The sequence below is a fragment of the Zeugodacus cucurbitae genome, chromosome 2 (genome assembly GCF_028554725.1).
Source record: "Zeugodacus cucurbitae isolate PBARC_wt_2022May chromosome 2, idZeuCucr1.2, whole genome shotgun sequence".
Classification (NCBI taxonomy): Eukaryota; Metazoa; Arthropoda; class Insecta; order Diptera; family Tephritidae; genus Zeugodacus; species Zeugodacus cucurbitae.
Window position 1 is genome coordinate 67,837,778 of NC_071667.1, and position 12,354 is coordinate 67,850,131.

General features: G+C 35.6%; 1 protein-coding gene across 8 annotated transcripts in view; it reads left to right on the top strand.

Annotated features, from left to right (window-relative positions):
• Positions 1–12,354, top strand: part of LOC105216363 (sodium/calcium exchanger 3) — a 116,033-nt gene that overhangs the window by 31,859 nt on the left and 71,820 nt on the right. The window lies entirely within an intron of this gene.

Sequence of the window (12,354 nt, forward strand, 5' to 3'; positions counted from 1 at the left end):
TTCGACGGGATTTCGATTGAAGCACCTTTTCAAATGTTTAAAATAAACAATTGTCAAGGGTTTTTCTAGCTCGACTTCCTTCCAAGTCTCTAAATCTTTAGTAATCCAACTGAGACCAGTCTAAACCAGTCTCAGGCTACAATGAAATATGGATCGGAGGTTGATTGAGGCTAAACAGCTATTAGGGATTTCAGTGAAGTAACCGTTCTCACCATATATAAATATGTTTTGTGCACAGCCTGTCTGAATGGCATCGGTTTATCAATTTCTTGCAGTCAGAAGAGCAAATACCGTATACGTTTGATTGCAATTAAATAAAATAGTATAGAGGTTGAGAAAGAATATCTCCTCAAGTATTAAAATATATTTTAATAAATTTATTATATTTTTGAACATTTGGGATAACTCGAAACTCGGGGAAGTAGACAAAAAAAAAATTATTAAGAATTTATTTATGTAAAGAAATATTTATATATATGCATGTGCTTGTAGGTAGACCCAACTTTGAATTTTCTCTAATTGAAGTAAATGTAAAAGTAATACACACATTTTTAGAAGCTTCGGATTAATATAATTTGGTAATAAGTCATTTCCAACTTTGCCAGAACTTCTACCATAAAACCCAAAATCGTAATATTTTTATATGCGAGCATATGTATGTATATGTATATTTACTGAGGTGATAAATAGCAGCAGCCAAACCAAATTCAACCAAAAACCAGACAAAAATTTATGAATTCACAGGTAACTTGCTGCATACGGCAAACACATGACCAAATACATACATCCATACAAACAATCATTCATAGAAGAAATAAAAACGAAATATCGAAGAATATGAGTCGATTTAATGAGTGTATGTGTACATGCGTGGGTGTGTGTGCTTGTTAGGCCACCAACGCATTTACCGAAACCATAAAATTCCGCGAATGTCGAGGGAAATCGAATTGTACCTTGAAATCAATATCCGCAATACCACAAGGTGGGCCGAGAAGGCTGAAATGCTATTTCGTTCGAGCCATTGTACAACTGTATGCATATGTGTGTGAGTGTAGATATGTATACAGTTGGTTGGTTGGTGCTCATACCTTGTTGATTGTCACCATGGCCTTGTATTGTGTGTGCGAAGAAATAAAAGAAATTACCTTTAGCAGGTGGGCAACACATTTGCTACCACTTGACCATACATACAATAGCATTGACGACGAGCTCGCTCGTAGCTTTGGCGGTCACAACACACACACACACCTGCACATAAATGCATTCATATACATGTTGGTAGATATGTATGTATGTATAAGTGTGTGTGTGTGTGTGTGCTTGTGATTATAGAATTTTGCATTGGTTCACTATCCAGTTGGCTCTTTAGCGCAAACGATTTTACGAGCATGCATTTAAGTACTCGAACGTGCTCATACGACGGCATTTGTGAGCAGTTCACGAACACCAGTACAGCGCCAGGCACACACACTCATATACATGCATATTTATGCATTTTGCTTATGTATTGGTGTATGGTGAATGTGCATGCATTCATTCATTTATTGCCAAACATTTGCACAGGTTGCTTCTTCCAGTTTGGCATTCGGTAATGCGAAATGAACAAAACTCATTTAAGTGCGGCACACACACACACGCACGCCAATATACATACCTACTTATATATGCCAGTCATCGTATATGTATGTATAAACGAATGTGGAGGCGCAACTGTATGCATAGCAAAGTGGTAACAATCTAGTTTGCGTTTTATTAGACTCACTCACCGGTCCTCATATACATACATACACACATATACAGCAGAGCTTCTTTATACAACGAGTGTGCTCATAAAAGTCAGCAAATTGTAATTTCTGCGTAAGCGTTTTGAAGTTTCAATTAGCATTGTATTTTATGGTCTACTTTAGTTTGGCATTTTTAATGCTTTGGCATTTATAAAACTGACTCATAATTTGGAAATTTGGAAATGGCATTCACTTGTGATCTTCTATCGTTTGTCAATGCGAATATTGTTGCTCGAAACTTCCCCAAACGCAGACAACTTGTTCCTTAACTTGTTTTTTTGTTTTGTTTTAAATTTAAGCTTTTTCTGGAGCAAAAATGTGGAAAAAGCTAGGGAAAACGATTTTTTTTCTCATTTTTTAAAATTATGAGCTTTTCAGAGCAAAAAACGGGAACCTTTAATTTTTTCAAAAATTCGATCGAGTGAAACAAAAAAACGGCTGGCTGGATTAATTTGATTTTTTGTAGGATTTTTGTGGACATATTGAACTGTAAAAAGCACACTTAACATTAGTAGTTTCCTCAATATTTTCGATCTAGCGCTCAATTTTTCAAAAAAACACCAAAAAAACCCTCTTTTTGTTGCATTTTCAAATTCATGTGACAATAAGAATTTTTTTTCGGAAAAGCAATGGCTAGTCGTTAATGAGAATTCATCACAATCACAGGCAAAAGGATCCTTTTCCATTTGAAGACCGATATCTCGACGAGAAGTGAACGTATCGAGGTGTTCAAAAAACCAAATTAAATCTAAATGAACAAAGTATCCGATCCTTATTGTGGTTAAGCTAAAAGAATTTTCCACGCCCGTAGACAAAAAATAAAACTAAAAAAATTTTGAAAATTTGTTTGTTGCTGGTTTTTCTACGATTACTCAAAAACCGCAGAGGTTAAAAATTAAGTGGTTAAAGTTCTAATCCAAAAACTAGACACTTGGAGCTATAATTTCCTTCTTTATCGATTTCTTGTACGACCATTTCTTTCGAAGTTACGGCCTGTTGAAATTTGCCCAAAAATTTGGAATTTTTTTTATCCCTTTATTTTTCCAGTAGTGTATATTAATCTCTTTGAAAAATCTGTTTAATGGTAGCTATTGGTTAAATAAATTTAGTTGGATGCATTTTATACATTCGTATATCTTATAAACCAAATTTCAATCCGATATCTTTGTACAAAAAAAATCCTAGTTTCGACAATCTGTATAGAATTTCGATCTGCTTTTAAGGACTGATTGAGCCTCCATTAATTTTAACTCACAACAAAAAAATCACCGGTAATTTGCATATCTTGTCGTTTCGCGATAGTTATGTTAATATACTCAAAAAATTAAAATAAACGACTGTCAAGAGTTCTTCTGATTTGACTACTCAAAGACTCTGAGTCTAACTGAGACCAAGAGTATAAGCCTGTTTCAAGTTCCTGGTATGTACAATGAAATATGAATCGCAGTTGGTCGCGAATACAAACTAAATGCAAATTTTGAAAGCAACACGTGCCCAAAGATTTCTTAAGGGGTTATATACAGTTAGACGGCCGAAAAAAAGTGAATTTTCCAGAATTTTTTCTGAGAAAACTTTTGAATTTATTGATCCAAAAATTTATACACATATTATGGTATCTTTTAACTGTATTTTAAGACTTAGTACTAGTAAAAATATTTATTTGAAAAAGAGCTACAGCTGATCTTCAGGAGCTCCTCTCAAAAAAGACGTTTTGCGGTGACCACTATATCTCGGAACTGGATCATCCGAAATTAAAAAACCAAACAGATTTCGTTAAAATAATGTTAAATCTAGTAATTAATCGAAGGAATAAGCAAAATAAAATTTTTTGACAAAATGGCGGTTTCTCAAAAACAAAAATCGATTTTTCACCGAAATTTCGGCCTTAAATTATTTATAAAAAAAAAATATTTATCGGAGAGAAAAAATCTTCGATTAATTACTAAAAAATATATTTAAGAAGGTCGTGTTAAAATTTGAGACTAATCGGTCTAGCCGTTTTCGAGTAATGTTGGTCACCGACTTTGAAAACACCATTTTGAGAAAAACGCGCTGCCGCTCGGACCTTGTACTTCCAAGCACTCTGAAACCCCTTTTCAAATTTGCTTGTAACTTTGAAAATATTCACCGGAACGATATGAAATTTTCTGTGTGTATTCTTAAATATATGTACATTAAGAAAATGAAATAAAAAAAAATCGATTTTTTGAAAATTCTAACTGTAATTCCCCTTAAACCTTGATCTAAGGAGTGCAAAAATGCCTAAAATTCTTTAGTGAGGCCTCGTGGTATAGAATTCTTGATCAATATAACCTCTTCAAATCCATTCTGATAAATTAGAGTCCATTCAAAAATAATTTGTCGTTTAAAACTTGTGAGTTTGTCTACGCTAACTAGTCTACTGTATATCTTGACTGATATTAACTTAAATGTGCCTGCTCTCTCATCTGGACAATTTAGAACCTTATTTTTAAAATGTTCTAGCACAAGTTTTGAGTTAAACTATTTACCATTCCACCGTACCTTTTTGGACTTAATTCTCATCTCAGTACATTTGATCTATCAGACTGACTTTTTAGCAAAAATTATCTTCTTTTAATAAGTAAAATTCTTAGCTGTTGAAATTTTCAATTACTGTGGTTAATAAGTTCTAGATTTCGAAGCTTAAAAAATTCTCTTGACTTTCATGGTTCTTCAAATTTGCTTCTCGTTTGCGGTCTATCGTGTCGGTTGGGCGTTGAGTTTATTATTATTAGTATATAATGTTCTATTATATAATCTATCCATTTATGTAGATATATTTATAATTTCTAACAAATAAATTAAATAATTTGTCATTGAATCTCTTGAGCTGAAGCACTTATACTGATTTTGTCCCCAAAGCAATAAAAACTTTGTCCTCCCCATGCAGCATTTTCTCATTGAAGTACACAAATTCAAGTCAAATGCATATAATTTTGTTGCATTTAGATGGAGATAATGGAAAAGTGAAAACGCTGCAGTCTGTAATTGAATATAGATATCAACAAATGGAATTGCAGTCATCACTCTAATGTAGATTTCAGCAGATTAAAAGACAATATCCATTGGTTTCAAAGTAATGATGATTGTCAGCAATTTGGGGTACCAATGAGGGCGTACAATGGTGTGTCAAAATTACTATTTATACGCCACTTATGTTCGACAAGGATATGCTGTGAAACTGACAATATCCACACCACTTCAATTTGTTATTTTATATTAAATTTATATATTATTTTCTTATATTAAATTTAATATTCAACGATAATAATCATACATTTTAAAAATATTTTCTTTTGTTGCTTTATTTTTAATTTAAAATTAATATTTTTTTGTAAAATGAATGATAAGAGTATGCTACTATGCAATGCGCCTAAATGTAGGCAAATTTTAAGTTTATTTTTTCTCTTCTAATAAAAATTTCTCCAATTTTCTCGGAATAAAATTTTAATATAATTTTCATGCGCCTCTTAATCATCTTAAAAGCTAAATGAACTTAATCACAAAAAAAATTTCCCTCACAATCACACATTTAAGTACGCTCATAAGTACACATAACGACATTTGGGCACTTAAGTAAACGGCAGCAAGCGATGAGCGAGTAAATCGTTAATTTTAGCATAAAACAATTCGCTGTCATTCAAATAAGCGATTACCACATGCGAGTAACACCGCCGACGGCCACACAAAGTGCCACAACTGGGCATTTAGCGTCACCAAAGCGTCGCGCCGCAATGCAAGGCGGCAGCTATTGTTGTTGCTTTTGGTGTTATTCGTATTTTTGCGCACATTGTTTGGCCATAGCAGTCAGCCATTGTGTTTATGCATCATGCACATTATTTGCTTTTGCATTTTCTATTTCTATTTGCATTCGTATTTTATTTTTTTGTGTTTTGTTTTTGTAACGCGCGAGAGCGCAAAGCAAACAATGCCTTAAACATATGTGAGGCGAAAGTAAATACACAAAAGTCAAATGCATGCAAACAACCACATATATTATATATGTATGTGTATGTGTGTGTAAACACACACACCTATGCGCGGATATAAACAATCGCTTATATCGTAAAATTTGCGCCACTAGCCGAAATATGCAAACAAAAAAAAATAAATGTTGCTCGTTCGCCCGGCTCAAACACACTCATACACTCATACACTACATACATACGCACATATCGACTATAGATTTTCATGCAGCCACGCTTGTGTTCATCAGCTCCCTTGCTGCATTTTGCACTCCTCCTTCTCGTTCCCGCCTCGTCGGCTGCTTGTCTCTGCTCGCTGCGGGTGCCCCTCACACGTGTCTGCCGGGCGCTGTGCAGTGGCAACCGCGAGCTCATCGTCAGCCACCATCAGCTGCTGCAGTCAAATGCGGCTGCACGGTTGTTTTTCGTAACGAAATAAAATTTTCACTATTAAATTTTGGGCGAAAATGCTTGGCACGCATGCTGTTGCCATTACGGTTGCTGGTGTTGTTATATTGCATTTGCGAAATTAGTATTTCAGGCGCATTTCTACACTGAAACTCAGCGTTGACAAAAAGGTGAATTGTCTGAAAAAGTTTAAATAAATCACAGTCGCATTTCCGTATTATGCACAGAATTATATTTAAGTGATTGATATGTTGAAAAGATCGAAATGAAAATGAAATTGATAAACGAAATTGAATGTTGCTGGAAGTAGCACACACGGAATTTGTAAGTTCATATATGGCAAATTTCTATAAACATAAAATATATGATTCTAATATAGAGATATTGTACTACTGATCGAATACTTGCTGCATTAGTGAAGCAAAAAATGTTATCCATTTAGAACTGTCATAAGTAGTGGATCTAAAATTTTTTTTTTTTAATTATATTAATTTGTTTAAAAATCCATTACGTTTAAATAGATTTTAAGATATTTATAAACAGATAAATTAAATATATTTTTTCGTAAAAATAAAATCAATTTTTTACTAAATAATTAGTTATTTTCCTCAATGTTTAGTGCAGTGCTTCGATAAATAAGATAGCCTGCTCTTATATATAATGCTCCTAAATTTAGGCAAATGGCATGGACTGGAATTAAGCTTTATTCTAAAGATCATGGTTTGTCATTATGTTTGAAAAATGATTTCGGGAATGTCATGATTTACGAGTATATATAAATTTCTATGTAAACTTCAAAGCAAGAAGTCAGTGTACTGGTGTTTAGGATATCGGTTGGTTTAGTTGTTTTCATAGAAGGAAATATCGTGCGGTATAGTTGTTGTTATATAAGAAAGTTTCCACATAAATGTCTATAAGCTCAATTTTTATGCTCCAACAATTTTTTTCAAACATTTTTCAAAAATTCGTTCTACACTATGATATATATATGTGACCTGGTCTACGGAAAGGGGGCTTAGGTGTCAAAAAATCAATTTTCACTTTTTAGTTGTCGAGAAACTGACGAAACGAGTTGTTTATTTTTAACATCTGTTTCCCAGAAAACTAGTTTTCGCACGTTAGCTCACTTTTTGTAGGCCAGGTCACATATGATATCACTACATTCTCTTAACTTGTGATTTTTTTAGGAAATTTTCGAAACACCAAAAATTTTAGATCAATCTCAAAAGAGTTGTTTGAAATTATGAGAGATCGAAAATACAATAGCAAACAATCAGCCTTGATTACATGTCTTTAACACTAGATTTACGGAATCCGTCAATTTGAAGGGTTTGCGATTTAATGCCTAAAAATTATTTACATAGAAACAGTATTTTTTAATTATTAGGGTACAGTCAAGGAGGAATTTACATAACTATGAAATGTATTGAAGATAATAGTGAATACAAATTTATAGTTTTTTATAAATAATTAAAAAAAAAAATCGCATTTTAACATACCCGTCAAAATTGCGGGTTTCGTGTCCGTAAATCGAATGTTAAATATAGAACATGTAGGAAAGGTCCTGAATATGGCATATAGACCATAGATGACTTTTTTTTGTAACATATATAAGGGACAATGAAGAACACATTCGATCTACTATATTTATACAAAAATGTGTTCGTGCTGGAGCATAAAACCCCAAAATATTCGAAAGGCTGAATTTGATCCAGCCGACAAGAAAGCTATGGCAATTTTTTTCTTATAAAGCGATATTCTGAGCAACCTTACTTAAAAATGATCTCTGGATGCATATGTATTTGGAAATGTCAATTGTATGATTTATACTAGAAAATGCTACTATACCTACATTTAAAACTTGGTGGTTAATAATAATAAGAATATTTGAGAATCTTATCATAAGATTATTCTAACAATGAAATGAACTCACTAAATGTTATGAGGTATGGAAAAATAAAAAATTAAAAATATTTTGCAAAACGGTTTATTTACTCAATAAAACAAAGCGACTACTGGGAAATACAACACCAAACAATTCAAGTGTATAACAAATCTCACTTGATATAAACTTGGGTGAAACTTTACATAGGCCACATAGGCTCAGGAAACACCTATAAAATCTCATAGTATAGTCTAATCCATGATCTATTGCTTTTGTGACATGAGGGCTGAAACTCCTATACACTTGTTATTAGAATGTGTAGGTCTTTATAGTAGCAGGAGCAGAATCTTGAGTCTTAGCGTCTTAGCGAGGAGCGTATCCACTTCGTTACTTCATACTGAAATTAGTCAGAGTGCTGGGATAAATGAAGTCAATGGAGAAATCGAAAGGGCTCAACAGACCATAGGTAGCAGTACATACCTCAAGATCTATTCTAGTTCTAGTTCTACCCAATAGTTATTATCCTTATTTAAGAAGCCTAATCATGACCTCATATCATTTTCACTAGATAGTATCCTTAAAATGAAGGGATCAAATTTTATTCAAGTGATTTCTCTAACAACAACTCAACTACACTAATAATGAAGTAAAACAAAAATTACAAATTTTAAGAATTTTTTTTATGGTGTAGCAAAAGTCCGAGCCGCAGGCCTCAATTTACACACTTTAGTTATTTTTGCGCTCAACTAACTTTTTGGCTAAAACCCACGTCTGCGTGGCGTGTACTTATGTATATTGCGTGTGTGAGTGTATGCGAAATCGAATTATTGACTCGAACGGTATTACGGACAGTCTTGCACACAGATGTGAGCACCTAAATACCGGTTTAACGATAGCCGCCGGCGAATGTGTGCATAAAAAGCGAGAGGAGCACAAGTGCATATTAAGACTAACGAACTCGTTTGGTGTGTGTGAAGATTGCAAGTGTGTGCGTGTGTGTTTATAGTTAACGGTTGTGTGCATGCATTCAAGGCGAGTAAATGGAATTTGATTGTAACAAGCTATTAAGCGCTATGGTGTATTGAGAGAGTTTGCACAAAAATAAAGTTGGGTTGGTTGGTCTAAAACCAATTTACTGCAATTTTATGTGTTTAGAGAGATAATACCAAATGAAGAGTGTTTATTAGAAATATTCATTGTAGATAATGATAGTTGTTTGCATGAAAATAGTTTTGAATAAATATTTGACTGCAGCTATAATATTGGATTTTTTTTTATTAGTTACAGTGGTGCTTTGTCATTGTTTTATTGAACTTTTTTGTATATTCTTTATATACTTAACCTCAAAGTTTAATAATATATCTTCTTCTTCTTGACTGGCGTAGACACCGCTTACGCGGTTATAGCCGAGTCCACAACAGCGCGCCACGTATCCCTTCTTCTGCCAGTTTGGCGTCAATTGGTTATACCAAGCGAAGCCAGGTCCCTCTCTACCTGGTCCTTCCATAGGAGTGGTCGTCGTCATCTTCCGCGGCTTCCACCAGCGGGTACTGTATCGAACACTTTCAGAGCTGGAGTGTTTTCATCCATCCGGACAACATGACCTAGCCAGCGTAAGCGCTGTCTTTTTATTCGCTGAACTATGTCAATGTCGTCGTATAAATCGTACAGCTCATCGTTCCATCGTCTGCGGTATTCGCCGTTGCCAATGTTTAAGGGACCATAAATCTTCCGCAAAACCTTTCTCTCGAAAACTCCTAGTGCCATCTCATCGGATGTCGACATCATCCAGGCTTCTGCACCGTAAAGTAGGACGGGAATGATGAGAGACTTGTAGAGTTTGCTTTTTGTTCGTGAAGAGAGAGGACTTTACTTTTCAATTCACTACTTAGTCCATAGTAGCACCTGTTGGATTTCCAGGCTGAAATTGTTATAGCTGTTAATGCTGGTTCCGAGGTGGACGAAACTATCTACGACTTCGAAGTTATGACTGTCAACAGTGACGTGGGAGCGAATGCGCCTACTGTTTGCTTGATGACAGGAGATATTTCGTCTTGTCCTCGTTCACCATCAGACCCATACGCTTCGCTTCCTTATCCAGTCTGGAAAAAGCAGAACTAACGGCGCGGGTGTTGTTTCCAATGATATCGATATGATTGGCGTACGATAGTAGCTGTACACTCTTATAGAAGATTGTACCTTCTCTATTTAGCTCTGCAGTTCGTATTATTTTCTCCAGCATCAGGTTAAAGAAATCACACGAGAGTTAGTCACCTTGTCTGAAACCTCGTCTGGTATCGAACGGCTGGGGGAGGTCCTTCCCGATCCTGACGTCAGCTTACACAGCCGTATTAGTTTTGCGGGGATACCAAATTCAGACATCGCGGCATAAAGGCAGCTCCTTTTCGTGCTGTCGAAAGCAGCTTTAAAGTCGACAAAGAGATGGTGTGTGTCGATCCTATTTTCACGGGTCTTCTCCAAAATTTGGCGCATGGTGAATAGCTGGTCTGTTGTTGATTTTCCAGTTCTAAAGCCACACTGATAAGGTCCAATCAGTTTGTTGACGGTGGGCTTTAGTGTTTCACAAAGTACGCTCGACAGAACCTTATACGCGATGTTGAGGAGGCTTATAATATATATACATTCTTTAATTTCTAAAATATTTTTAATAATTCAACCACATTATCACCCATATTAAGAGCATTTACAGCAGCTTCACTGCGTTTAAATTATAATGAGATTATAATTTATTTGCTAAATTGGATTTTCAACTCGATGGACGCAAAGCCTTTTAATGCCAACAATAATAACAGCGCAAACGTGTCCAGCCTTAATGGCTTTAATGCAGCCAAACGACTTGTGTGTTGCCATTTCATTTCCATTTCGTCGTATCTAATCTCAACATGCTAATAGAACGCCTACTATTTGCAGTCAATTCATTTCGAAACCACAAAAGCAGATGATTATTTCACACACACACACACACATACACTCACGCAGCAAGTGCAAATAATGTACATACATATGAATTATTCATTTCGACACTCACACCACTAGCAACAATAACAGCAACAGCGCCAGCGCCAGCAGCGAATTGTGGTCAGTTACTAATTCAAATGTGCTCAGCCGCGCCCTAAAACGTCCCAGCAGAGCCGTTCCAGCATAGTATCCTTTGTGGTTGACACACACACACACACCCGCGCTCTCATTCGACTGCGGCCTGCCAAGTGCGCTGTGATGCGTTTTCGTCATCAAATTTATTGCTGTTATCTCATTCGTTTGTCACAGAGATTTAATCACCGTCGTGCGCACACTTCAGTTGACCCGCTGTAATCGCCCCTTGTGCCCCCTGTGCCCGCTGTTGTGGGTTAATAAACTCAAGTGTCGCTGGACGTTTGCCACAGTCAAAGGCAGTCAGCTACAGCAACAACTTTTTTTTTTTCAACAAACAAACTGTGAACACACAAATCCCAGAACGCAACACTTGTGTTGTTGGCAGCTTTTTTCTATGCTATAAGCACAACAATTGTCCCTTTGCTATGCCGCCTGATTGGCAAACTGTTGATTGCACTGGAAGTACCGTTGTGTTTTATTGCCGTTTTGTGTGTTGAAAAAGTACAACATTTGAAATGAAATGAAAAAAGCCCGAGAAAAGACAAACAACAAAACAAACAACAGTAAATGAAATACTCGCCGTTGTCAGCTCAGCCGCTTTTGATTGCAGTTTGTGCCACGGCGTATGAGTAACATTTTTTATTGAGACTTTGCAAACAAAACACGCGCACGTATACGCTACTAAATTCGCAAATTGTCCGCTTATTTATACTGTCTCGTCGTTGTAGACGCTTTGAGAGTCAGTGAATAAATTAAATAGCTAATGGCACCCAAGCACACACACACACACACACACAGAAGTAGATACAGGTGAAGTGCTGTACAAATGTCTGCTGCTTACGTATGATCTCGTCTGCTCGTTGTAGGACCTTTTCTTGTTAACCTTTTCAATCAGCTGCCATACCTCATAACCTCGCTTATTTTGCTTTGCTCAATTTGCAGCCAGCTACCGCCAGTGCTTTCGCTTAAGTTTGTGGCTTCTGAATTTTGCATTTTTTACCACATCATACTTAAAGCCATTTTTCTGCTTCGTCGGTTGCTTATCCAAGTCGTTTATGCAAGTTTTTAAACAAATAGCTGGAAAAATTTATTCGAGCACAACAACAACTCGATGGCGTAGGAAGAAAAATTGCTTAAAGTCTCATACTGAAAAATGAGATTTCAATTTTAAAGTTTA